General features: G+C 42.5%; 2 pseudogenes; one reads left to right on the top strand and one right to left on the bottom strand.

Annotated features, from left to right (window-relative positions):
* Positions 1 to 835: 835 nt before the first annotated feature.
* LOC102850750 lies at positions 836 to 4,191 on the bottom strand (annotated as a pseudogene).
* A 1,238-nt stretch (positions 4,192 to 5,429) lies between these two features.
* Positions 5,430 to 5,821, top strand: LOC102862856 (annotated as a pseudogene).
* The last annotated feature ends 4,891 nt before the right edge of the window (positions 5,822 to 10,712 follow it).

Raw genomic sequence — 10,712 nt, 5'->3', positions numbered from 1 at the left:
TTTCATTAAGAGTAATTTTTTAAAAAATAGCAGCAATTAAGAACAGGCCGCACACTTCCAGTGAGGTGGGTGTCATTCTGGGCTCAGGGACCTGAAAGCCATGTATCCTAGAGATGTCTGACCTGACTCACAATCTCTTACAGATCACTAGACACAGCACAGAGCTTTCTACCACTGATCCAAGCTAGAAAGAACAGAATCTTGAGGCAGAAGGAGGGAAATGCCGGAACTGGAGGGTAGAGTCCATGGGAGTGGGTACACTTGTGACAAGGTTAGGCCCTCCATTCCTGCAGATGGAGGCTGGACAGGGAATGGGGTCAGGAGGAGCTTCTCCACTCTGCCTTTTTACTATACTGAAGACAAGTTGCTCACATGCTCTAAAGCACGTTCTCCATACGTGAATAGGAGTTTGGGAGAAGCGGTGATTTGGTATCAGGCAAGAGCCATGATAAGCCTTCATGAGGGCAGCCACCATGGCCTTGGCATTGAGACTGCATCGGTCACAGTAGGTCTGGCCAGTACCCACAAAGACTATGCACTTGCTTGCAATGTACATCATAGAAATAGGACAATGTTTGACAGAGCTCTCCGATTAAAACAAGCTTGGAAGCAGGAGTGGCATCCACTTCCATAAATAGCTTGCCTCTGGAAACCCTATAAACCTGGAGAAAGAATGAAAGTTATACAAGTGTCCAGGTCTTTTGTTCATAGGGTCACTATGAGTCGCCTATGACTCTAAGACACTTAACAAGAACAACAACCTTATCGTCAATGGTATCAAATGTAATAAACACAATGCAATCAATGAGCTAAGGTGCTTTGAGCCATAGAATGGTCAGGCAGCAATGAGGACACTGACGCCATTCTCCAACAACCAGAAAGAAATCTTGTCAAGATTAGTGGACTTCCTCACTCCATTAGCACCATGAAGGTGACAACATAGGGGTGCTGGCGACTCTGGGCATCCATGATGTCCCAGAGAATGTCCACATGACACTGGCTCAGAATCTGCACGAGGGACTCCCGTAGAGCTTGCTTCATTGTAGATGTCACCATACTGAATGTTCCCATCACCTTCCCTTCCAGCTTGTTAGCAACAGATTCACACAGCTGGACTGCAATGCTTTCCGCCACATTCCTAGCGTTGAGCTGATCCCACGTCTTGTCCAGCACAGACTCCGTGTCTTCACTACTCAAACTCTTGGAACCCACGAGATCCTTTAGCATTGCAAACATGCCACCCAAGTCCCCTTTGCAGAACTAAGTTTGACCTTGCTTTGAGAGGCCCCTTCATCACCTGAGCTGCTGCAGTCCAGCTCCTGAAGCTGCCCTCAGGCCCTCAAATCAAGTTGAAATCCTCAGACAGGACAACCTCTGGAGTTTCACTGGTGGTAGGAATACTATAATCCAAGACGTCCTTGTTGGTGGAGCCACCCAGTGGCCATACCCCGGGTGCTTTTTTTGTCCTTCTGCTTTGGAGCATCTGACTTCAGAGACTTGCTGGACTTCATTCCCTCCCTGTGTCTCTGCATGAACCCCTCTCGTTTCCTACTCCTGTGTACCAGTTCCTCTTTGGAAAGTTCTACTTCATTCTCAGGCCCTGTCGGGAGACCTGCTTTTTCTGCAGAGACTACGTTGATTGTAGCCAAAGAGCTGCCATCAGAACCTTCTTTCATACCCCCCCCCTTTTTTTTGCCATTCTCTGCTGTTTCACTGACTGGAAGAGATCGATATTTGGTCCTATCCCAAAGAAAGGTGACCCAACAGAATGTGGAAACTACAGAACAATCTCACTGATTTCACATGCAAGCAAGATTTTACTGAAGATTATCCAAAAACGACTGGAACAGCACATCAACAGACTACCAGAAGACCAGGCTGGGTTTAGAAGGGGTCGTGGTACTAGAGATATTGTAGCTGATATTAGATGGATCTTGGCTGAAAGCAGGGAATACCAGAGGAATGTCTATCTGTGTTTCATTGACTATGCAAAGGCATTTGACTGTGTAGATCATAACAAACTATGGCTGACTCTGAGAAGAATGGAAATCCCAGAACCCTTGATCGTTCTAATGTGAAACTTATACTTGGACCAGGACACAGTCGTCAGAACAGAGCAAGGGAACACTGCATGGTTCAAAATTGGGAAGGGCGTACGCCAGGGATGCATCCTATCTCCATACCTTTTCAACCTATATGCAGAACAGATTATCCGGGAGGCTGGGCTCTATGAGGAGAAATGTGGGGTCAAGATTGGTGAAAGATCTATCAACAACCTGCGTTATGCGGATGACACAACCCTGCTTGCTGAAACTGAAGAGGACCTGAAGCGCCTGCTGCAGAGTGTCAAGGACTGCAGCCTACAATAGGATTGAGGCTCAATGTCAAGAAGACAAAGATTCTCACCACTGGCCTAATTGGCAGCATCAGGATGGATGGTGAAGAGATTGAGATTGTACACAGCTTTAATTTGCTTGGCTCCATAGTCAACAGTCTTGGCACCAGCAGCCAGGAAATTAAAAGGTGCATTGCCATGGCAAAGTCTGCTGTTAGGGACCTCTCCAAAGTACTGAAGAGCAATGGTGTCTCTCTGGAGACTAAGGTGCGTCTGATACAGGCTATGGTCTTTGCAATCACTTGTTATGCATCAGAAAGTTGGACAATGACCAAGGAGGATAGAAGGAGAATTGATGCCTTTGAGCTGTGGTGCTGGAGAAGAGTATTGAGAATACCATGGACTGCTAGGAAAACAAACAGATTTGTCCTGGAAAGGGTTAAACCGGGTGGCTCCTTGGAGGCAAGGATTCTGAGGCTCCGTCTAACATACTTTGGACATGTTGTGAGGAGAGACCGGTCCTTGGAGAGGGACATCATGCTTGGGAGGGTGGAGGGACGGCACAGGAGAGGAAGGCCCTCTATGAGGTGGATTGATTCAGTGACTGGGATAATTGGAATGGGAGTGTCAGACAGTGCGATTGGCACAGGACAGAGCGGATTTTAGGGCTGTTGTACATAGGGTTGCTATGAGTCGCAAGCGACTCGACGGCACATAACAACAACACAACTGCTGTTTCCTTGGGCTTTTCCCCAGGTCTCTCAATCATAGACCTCACAGGTTTTTTGACCTTCTCAGAATCTTCAAATTTTTCATGGCACTGGGAGCATGGATCTTACTGCTCTCTTCTGCTCCACAAAGGAACCACAGGAAGTAATTTTGGAAATCAAAGGTGTCATTTAATAGACTTAAAGCACTTTGCTACTGGATCTCTGTGCAGTACTTGTCCCAGAAGAGCCAGTGCACTAATCAATCAATTTGTTCACATAGGTCAGTGTTAGGATCTTCTGAAAACCAACCACAAACACCAACTCAAACTGGTTGTCCAGTTTATACGTTAGTGTAAATGTGAAGGAGTTGTTACCTCCCTGTTCCTGCAACAACATGGAGCGGATGAGCGCATCAACTGGCCTGGTGCATGAGTCACTAACTCCCTGTAAGCTTGACCAGAGCACAAGTGACCCCTTGGAAAAAATGGTGGTCCAGCATGGTGGGTGGCAGTAGGAAAGGAGCTGGGAGCTGGCCTGGGACTCAAGCCATGATTCTAATTCATTGTCACTGTCCAACTTTTATATGTATATGAAACAATAGAAAATACCATGATTTGAGGCAGGTGTACCTTAGTCTGTAAAATGGCATCCTTACTCATTAGCACTTTATGGAAGCACTTGGCAGCACATTTGTTCACTGCAATATCTAGTTTGATTTCTTGATTACTGTTTCCAAGGATCTTGATTATACATCCACTTAAAATTAAATATTTGGCACCTTCAATCTTTTCTCCACTTTCAATCTTACAAGGATTTTTGTTCTTTATGTTGATGTGTACGTCACACTGAAAGCTAGTCTTTGTGTTTCATCAGTAAATAATTCAAATCTTCTTTATTTTCTGCAATAAGGTGCTCATCTGCATTACTACAATTTTTTATAAGACTTCCTCCAATCCTGATGTGATATTCTTCTTCAAATAGTCTAGTTTCTTGGATTATTTTCTCAGCATACAGACTGAATTGATTGAACAGGTATGGTGATTGTATACAATCCTTGGTACACACTTTTCCTGATTTTAAACCATGTTGTCCACATTCCTTTGTTTGTTCGACAGCTGATACTTGGTCCACAGATAGGTTCCCCATGTGAACAATTAAGTGCTCTGATATTCTATTCTTTGCAATGTTACCTGTAATTTAAGATCTGCACAGTCATTTGTCCTTGTGTAGTCAATAAAGCATAAATAAACATCTTTCTGGTATTTTATGCTTTCATTCATCTAACTTCCTCAATAATATCCTTCATTCATTACATATTTTCTTCTGAATCCAACTTGAATTCCTCTTCAATAGGATATGTTGTTGTTGTTGTTGTTGTTATTGCTGTGTGCCATCAAGTTGCCTGCAACTCATAGCGACCCTGTGCACAACAGCTCTGAATCCTGCTCTATCCTGTGCTGACCTTATTGTCTCTGACACACCCACCCTCTATACTCCAGTCACTGAGTTAATCCATCTCATCTAGGGTCTTCTCTTGCACTGTCCCTCCACCCTCCCAAGCATAATGTTCCTCTTCAAGGACTGGTCCCTCCTTGCAACATGGCCAAAGTGTGTCAGATGGAGCTTCAGAATCCTTGCCTCCAAAGAGTAGCCCAATTTCACCCTCTCCAGAACAACCTGTTTGTTCTCCTAGTAGTCCATTGTATATTCAATACTCTTCTTCAAAACCACAGCTCAAATGCATCAATTCTACTTCTATCATCCCTAGTTATTGTCCAGCTTTCTGATGCATAGAACAGAATTGTAAAGACCATGGCCTGGATCAGGCTCTCCTTAGTCTCCAGATTGACATTGTTGCTCTTCAGTACTCTGGAGAGGTCCCTGACAGCAATCTCTCAATGCAATTCATCTTTTGATTTCCTGGTTGCTGGTACAAAAAGTGTTGATTGTGGAGCCAATCAAACTAAAGCTGTTAACAATCTCAATCTCTTCACCTGCTATCATGATATGGCCAATCAGACCAATGGTGAGAATCTTTGTTTTCTTGATGTTGAGCTTCAATCCATATTGACCTTCTGCAGCAAGTGCTTCAGGTCCTCCTCAGTTTCTGCAAGCAACGTTGTGTCATCTGAATAACGCAGGTTGTTGATGAGTCTTCCTCCAATCCTGATGCCACATTTCTCCTCATACAGCCCAGCCTCCTGGACAATCTGTTCCACATATAGATTGAAAAGGTATGGAGATAGGACACAATCCTGGTGTACACCCTTCCCGATTTTAACCATAAAGTGTTTCCTTGCTCTGTTCTGATGACTGCTTCCTGGCCCAAGTATCAGCTTCACATAAGAACAATCAACTGTTCTGAGCTATCCCGGGCGGACGTGATGTCAGACAACAAGGACAACTTTGATGGTGACGACTTTGATGAAGTGGAGGAAGATGAAGGGTTAGATGACTTGGAGAATACTGAGAAGGAGGGCCAGGAGAACGTTGAGATCCTCCCCTCTGGAGAGCGGCCACAGACCAACCAGAAGTGAATCACCATGCCATACGTGACCAAATACGAGCGAGCCTGTGTGCTGGGCACCCGAGCCCTCTAAATCGCGATGTGCCCCCCCCACCCCCGGTGATGGTGGAGCTGGAAGGGAAGATGGACCCCTTGCTCATGGCCATGAAGGAACTCAAGGCCCGGAAGATCCCCATGATCATTCGCTGCTACCTGCCCGATGGGAGCTAAGAAGACTGGGGGGTGGACAAGCTCATCATCACAGACTGAGCCAGACCCTCTTCCCCCGACTCAGCTTCTACTCGCCAATCTTCTTTCTGTGTAAGTAATAAAGTATTTGACCTTTCCACAAAAAAAAAAAAAGAACAATCAGCTGTCCTGGGATTTCTATTTTTCTCAGAGTCAGCCAGTTTGTTGTGATGCACACAGTCAGATGCCTTTGCACAGTCAGTGAAACACAGATGGACATTCCTCTGGCTTTCAGCCAAGATCCATAGAACATTAGCTAGAATAACCCTAGTGCCGCAATCTTTTCTAAACCCAGCCTGCATATCTGGCAGTTCTCTGTTGATATAATGTTCCAGTCGTTTTTGGAAAATTTCAGCAGACTCTTGCTTGCCTGTTATACTAATGATATTGTTTGATAATTTCTGCATTCTAATAACATATTTATTAATCTCTTTAATTGAGCCAGACTGCAAAAAACACTTCACATGCAATGTCCTTACTGTCATAGCATACCCTATGAAGTAGACACCACCATCCTTATATCATTGTCAGATTATTCAAGTAACAAGAAAAGCATAGGTTTACCTGTGTTTACTTATTAGTCTGTAAAAAACAATTTCCCATTTTTTTCACCACATCAGAGATTCCAGCCCCATAGCATTTTCCTACAGACCCAAAAGCTTGTCTGAAGTTCTGTCCATGAAAAGAAGTATCCAGTAACCAAGGTGTACACAGGCTTTTGTACTTTCGTCTACTCTATAATCTACATTGAAAATTTCACACATCTGTAATAAAATTGCTCATTACAGCTTAGTGATCTTCCGTGGTTTGATTGGGAAATCTGCCCCTGCCTTATTTCTTTACATTCTTGACCCACTGACCAGCAACATTACTACCACCTAGTGGCAGCTTGGTAGAAATGCAGACTCTCAGGACTCCAGCTCCACCTATTCAGTCAGAATCTGAATTTGAACTTAACGAGATTCCCCCCTACCCCAGGTGATTTGTGTGGACAATAGTAGGTAACTAACTAAAGTATAAGTGGCCGAATGAACACCTGCATCCAGTCTGACTCCCAACACTGTGCTCATCTGCATAATCTTCTATACTCTTTCCTGTTCTCCAGGTATCATCCTGTGATATCATGGTTACTTTCTAAAGGCAGGAATACAGGTTGTTGTACATGTCATATAAAAACTGCTCGCATCATTACAGGAGATTCCGACCAAAGCTTCCTCCTATGTGGACGGTGCTTTGAAGTTTTTTTTACAAGCTTCAGAGTGACTACAAGGCTAAGCTGAAGCAAGTAATATTTCAACAGGAAGAGTATGTTCAGAGAGCATTCTTCTAAGTCACTTCATATGGCACTTTCTGTCACCAAGTCACTGAACATAAGTTCCAGTGGCTCCTAACTCAGAATGTTTATGTTGCAGACTATGCTGTGTTTTGCCCCACTCCACACCTGTCCTGGGACACCTCCTTGTTCCTCAGACTGTTCCTCGTCTCTCTGGCCATGAGCTGCCCCACCAGCTCTGCCCTCCCTCAGGTGTATGAACATTTCCAGGGGTCCTTCTGTGTATGCTTCCACTCACTTCTCCTAATACCATGTCCACAGACAGCAAACCTCTCACTTTAATACCCTCCTGTCCCCAGCACTACCTGTCTAGTGGCTTCCATCATTCAAAAAAATCAAGGACTTAGATTGGGGAGAACATATAATTCATGCTTGGCAGAAAGCAAACCGTATGAGAGGAACATATATTTGTGTTTCATTGACTATGCAAAGGTGTTTGACTTGTGGATCACAACAAAGCTTGGCTAACCTTGGGGAGAATGGGAATCCCAGAACACTTGATTGTACTCATGTGAAACCTATACTTGGACCAGGAAGCAGTCCTCAGAACAGACCAGGGAAACAGTGGATGGTTCAAAATCAGGAAGGGAGTGTGACAGGGATGCATCCTGTCTCCATACATTTTTAATCTATATGCAGAACAAATCATCTGGGAGGCTGGACTTTACGAGGAGGAATTTGGCATCCGAATTGGAGGAAAACTCATCAACCATCTGTGTTAATGCAGATGACACAACCTTGCTTGCTGAAACTGAGGAGGACCTGAAGCACTTGCTGCAAAAGGTCAAGGTCTTCAACATGGATTGAAGTTCAACATCAAGAAGACAAAGATTCTCACCACTGGGCAAATTGGCAGCACCATGATAGATGAAGAACAGATTGAGGTTAATAATTAGAGCTTGCTCGGCTCCACAATCAACACTCTTAACACCAGCAGTCAGGAAATCAAAAGACAAATTGCATTAGGTAAATCTGCTGTCATGGATCTCTCCAGAGTATTGAGAAACAACAATGTCAGTCTGGAGACTAATGTGTGCCTGATCCAGGCCATGGTCTTCACAATTACTTACTATACATCATTACTAGCTGGATAGTGACTAAGGATGACAAAAGAAGGATCAATGCCTTTAAGTTGTGGTACTGGAGAAGAATCTTGAACAGACCGTGGACCACCAAGAAAACTAATACGTCTGGATTGGAGAGGGTGAAACCAAGTTTCTCTTTGGAGGCTGGGATTTTGAAGCTCTATCCCATGTACTTGGGTCATCTGTCCAAGAGGGAGCAATCTTTGGAGAAGGACATCATGCTTAAAAGGGTGGAGGGGCAGTGCAGGAGAGGAAGATTCTGTATGAGATGGATTGATACAGTAACTAGAGCAATAGGGGTAGGTGTGTTGGAGTCAGTAAGACTGGCTCCAGACAGGGCAGAACTGTTGTACATAGAGTCACTATTTGTCGCAGGCAATTCAACAGCACATAACAACAAAAATAACAATTTAATCTGTAAAGAGAAAATATATTTTGATGTAATTACAATTGATAAAGAACTAGTGTTTAAGATCCTTGAAAATATATGGAAGTCTATGGAATCAGCGTGGTTGAATATCTTCCTTCCTGAGTAAATCTTTTTTCCCCCAAATTACAGCATTATGGATATTTTTAAATAGTCCATTTACCTGTTAATCTTTATTGTATTATTAGTTATATAAAGCATTTCATTATTCCTACTTAATAGCCATTTGTAGGTTAATTTAGAGCATAACAACAATTTATATTGTTTTTATGGGCAATGTATTCCTACTTGCTAACTAATTGGTTTTTAAGCAAAGTTTTGAGGTGTGACTACTCATTTCTACCTGGGAAATTAAATCATGCTTAAGTATACTTTGGAGGCAATTAGTGTTATTTTCCTTTTTAAAGTATTTTTACTCATTAAAAGATAAACTATTCTCCAAACAACAATAGCAAAGTTCAACAGTACAGCAAACAAGAAACTTTGGCAAGGATGTGGAGAGATTGGAGATCTCATACACTGCTGGTGGGAATGTGAAATGGTACAGCCACTATGGAAGGCAAACTGGTGTTTTCTCAAAAACCTGGAAATCAACATACAATTTGGCCCAGTTATCACACTACTAGGAATATGTCCTAAAGAAATCAGAGTGTAACAAAAACTAATGTATGCACACCCATGTTATTGCAACATTATTCATAGGTGCAGCCCAAATGTCCATCAACAAATGAATGGATAGAAAAACTATGGTACATTCATGAAATGGATTATTGCACAACCTTAAAAAACAATGAACTTTAAAAAAAACCAAACAAACAATGAACTTGTAAAACACTACACAATATGGATGAGTCTAGAAGACATTGTGCTAAGTGAAATATCTCTGTCACAAAAGGACAAATACTGCCTAAGAGCACTGCTATAAACATAGGATAGACACAGGGGATGGGGCATGAGGAGGCCAAAAAAAGTTTGGATAGATAATTAACAATACACTGGAATAGGTGAAGGGGATAACTATCCGAAAGGAATGCATGACTAGGCATTACATAAATGACAACAATATGGAACAAGTCATGCATTACAAAGTGAATTGAAGAAAGGGAGGGAGAAAAATGTGTATCAATGAATGGATGAAAAAATTCTTAATTGTTCATGGGGGGGAGGAGGTAAACTAATCCTAAAATCAATATGGATTCCATCTCAACATCAAGAAAACAAAAATTCCTTTTCTTAAGGCTTTTAAATGTTCTTTTTAAATTTTTTTATTAATTTTAATGCACATTTACAGAGACTTTGGATTTTCATTCATTCATTCATTATTGCATTTTTCTCCCTGCCCACCCCTCCCCCCTCTTCTCTTTGAAAAGTAAAATTACTTCATTGTTATAAAATCCCTCCCCCCAAGTGCACTCCATTATGTAGCCTTCATTCTGGACTCCTGTCTTGATAATAATACCTAATCATATATCCCTTGTAAACAGTTCTCTCCCTCATCTGTTTCAATGCAGCATACATTATTTGGCCCCTCTTTTTCAGTTTACCCTCAACCCCAATGTTAGTCCCATTTCACAACAGTGGCACTATGCAGTATTGGTCCTTTTGTAATTGAGATATTTTACTCAGCATAATGTCCTCCAGGGTCATCCTTTTTGAATAATATTTCATATGGTGCAACCACTGTGGAAGGTGGTAGGGCTCTTTCTCAAAAAGTTGCAAATAGAGATTCCATTTGACCCAGCAATTCCACTACTGGGAATATATCCCAAAGAACACATAACCACTGCCCAAGCAGATATATGCACACCCATGTTTATTGCAACTTTCTTCACAATAGCAAGGAGTTGGAAACAACCTAAGTGCCCATCAACAAACAAATGGATAGAGAAGCTGTGGTATATTCATACAATGGAATACTATGCTGCATTGAAAAGCAAGGAACTCATGCAATATTATTCAAAATGGGTGACCCTGGAGGACATTATGTTGAGGGAAGTATCTCAGTCACAAAAGGACAAATACTGCATGGTGCCACTGTTGTAAAGCAGAACTGACCTCGGGGTTGGG

This window comes from Elephantulus edwardii, unplaced genomic scaffold, assembly GCF_000299155.1.
Source record: "Elephantulus edwardii isolate Elephantulus edwardi_28Jun2011 unplaced genomic scaffold, EleEdw1.0 scaffold00120, whole genome shotgun sequence".
NCBI lineage: Eukaryota > Metazoa > Chordata > Mammalia > Macroscelidea > Macroscelididae > Elephantulus > Elephantulus edwardii.
The sequence above is the reverse complement of the archived record's forward strand: the minus strand, read 5'-3'. Positions and strand labels throughout refer to the sequence as shown.